The sequence below is a fragment of the Quercus suber genome, unplaced genomic scaffold (genome assembly GCF_002906115.3).
Source record: "Quercus suber isolate HL8 unplaced genomic scaffold, Cork oak 2.0 scaffold_848, whole genome shotgun sequence".
Lineage (NCBI taxonomy): Eukaryota > Viridiplantae > Streptophyta > Magnoliopsida > Fagales > Fagaceae > Quercus > Quercus suber.
Window position 1 is genome coordinate 101,242 of NW_027070278.1, and position 2,893 is coordinate 104,134.

Genomic DNA, 2,893 nt, shown 5'->3' on the forward strand with positions numbered 1-2,893 from the left:
TGTTTAAACATTCACTAGGAGAACACAATGTAAAAGTGAACAATTTTTTTTGTCCAAAATGAAGAATTGAATCACATCCAATGGTCAAGACTTTGTCTCTTTATGTGAGTGTCTTTGCCTCAAATATTTCTAAGTTGGAAGACTACACAAATAATAATGGAGACCTCGGTTGTGGAACACATCCAATGGTCATCATTCTAATGGTAATTGAATGGTAATTCCAAAATCTGTAAGTGCACTATTGCTTTGAGTATTTCCTTAATTACAACTTTTTTCGAAATTGTTTTTGTGCTTCGAAGTTCTGATCATGGTGTATTTAGATCATTATTATTATTATTATTATTATTTTATGTTATGGCCATTGTCATATATGGCAGGATTTTTGTTGAAGCATTTTAATATTAAATAATTAAAATGAATAAATGTTATAACATAATGTAAAGATGTGAGAGATGAGGAGTTAGTAAAAAATATTAATCCCACATTGAAAAGGAGAGATATTATTTTATTCTTTTAATTGTGGTGATTAATGGGCTAAAATGTATTGACTCAGATATTGGGCTAGATATGTGCGCAAGAGGGAGGTGAAGAGTGGAGATATCGAAATTAGAAATGAAAGAATCTCCTTATAGAGAGCGAGCGTTGCATCTCAGTCCTTAAAAGTTTTGGATCCACTGACAATTTATTCACCAATACGTTTAGTTGACCTATTTCAATTGTGGATGTTCAACTTTAAACAAGAACCATTATCAACCACATGTTGCTAGGCCTAATGATATATTACCACTACTATGAAATGAATGCTAAAAGGTTCAAGCCCTATTTCTACGATAACAATTATTAGGGTAATTATCTAAATTTGATAGGCTTACCTTTGTGAACAAAGCTTGTATCATTGTAACATGCCATTCCCTAATTCTTTTAATGCTTTGCTAGGACTACTTCTGTTGCAGATAATGGACTTTTGCTACTAATACAGTAATACTATACAACCCCCCTTGAGTAGTTTCCGGGCCAATGAATCTAATGGAATGTTGCCTAAATTCTATCTTATGCCACCCACACTTTGTTTGGACTAAATAAATTTGATTTACGTTATCCAAGACGTAATCCACCGTCATTTTTCAAATGCTGAATAGATTACAAAACCCAGCAGAACCCTATCGCAGCCAAAAAAAAAAAAGAAAACCAAAGTGGGCATGACCAGGTATCAGCGAAAGAAGCTAAAGAAGGATCTCCCAACAATAAGAATATTGGTCAGTGGATGAGTTTCTTTAAAGAATATTACTTTATTTTTTGACCTACATCAAGATAATATTAGAAAATCCAAAGTGGGATTATATAATGTAATTGATTTGACAATCAGAAGGTGAAAGAATTTTTACTCGTCAACTTTTTGAACTTAAAAGGCCTGAAATTTCCTTTTTTTTTTCTTCATAAGTATGTATTGTTTGCAATAATACATACCATTTAATTTTTTTTTTTAAAGATTTTATTGGGAAGTACTAATTGTGCTCAACCAGAAAATAAAATATCTAACAATGGCAATTGTTATTCTTGCTATCAACATATTAACTTCGATTGAACATTTTTTAATGAAAGTAAAATCATACCAGTAGCAACAATAATTTTCATTAAAAGAGTTTAATCTAACAACCTTTTTTAGTGAAACTACTATTTTTAGCACTAAAGAAAGTGAAAGTAGTGAGAAGAACATGGGATCCCTAAATTTACTGCTATCCATCTCATATTCTTTTACAAAAAAAAAAAAACTTGAGTCCATATTAAACCTCAAACACAATTTCGTTCTATTTAAATGGGCTGGAATGTAGTTTGTTACTTTTAAAAACTTTAAGATTTAATTTGTTACATCACATTTGCAATTTTCAGGTTCAAAATATAATTTCCTCTACTTCTGGGGTGTTGGGATAGGGGGGGGGTGGGAGGTTGGTGGTTGGTGTGGTGATGACTCCAAAAAGATCTTTGTACTTTTCCCCTTCCTAACTTTTTTTTTTTTTTGGTTATGATTGCTCTTCCTAACTTGTGAGGTCATTTGTTTGGCTGAATTGCTTTGCCCATCAAGTTATTCTTTGGTTGTATAACCTAGAAGATATTTGGTTTAAAAAAAAAAAAAACAAAAACAAAAACAAAGCATGATATTAAGAGTGTGCATCTAATCCACCAATCTGACGAAACCGACGCTTTGAATTGGTTTTTGTGAGTTGGGTTGAAATTTTATTTTGAGTATTAGATTCGGGTTTATTGTTCTTATTTCTATTTTTTAACTCATTTATTTGATCTATCCCAACCCACCACACACACACACACACACACACATATTAACCTTATTTTAATATTTTAGTTTAATTCATTTTTGGTATTTTGAGAATTAGATTAGTTTCGGAATATAATTTAGACATATTATGTGAATTACAATAATTTATTAATAAAAAAACTTAAATAGTTCATGAAAATCTTTTTTTTTTTTTTTACAAGAGATGAAACGTTGAAGTATAACACGATCTTAGCGGGTTGGGTTGAAAAAACCCTCTAGCTCTATACCCAGCAATCATGATATTAAATATGCTAGAATTATTCATTATTTTAATACAAAATGCAACAAATAGTCAATTTTTCTTCTCTAAATGGGGAAAACATTAACAGCAGCCTTCTATGACTACTGGTGCACCACCCACACATTTTGTCCTATTTTACACAGTTTGTAGATGAGAGAGAGAGAGAGAGAGAGAGAGAGAGCACATCAACATATTCTTTACACTTCAAACTCCGTGCCCTCTAAGTGAAGTCACTTCCACATTCTCAAATCCTTCTCACTTCATTCTCAAAGTATCCGCATGCCAAACTTTTTGACAAAGTTTGTATTCACTCCTTT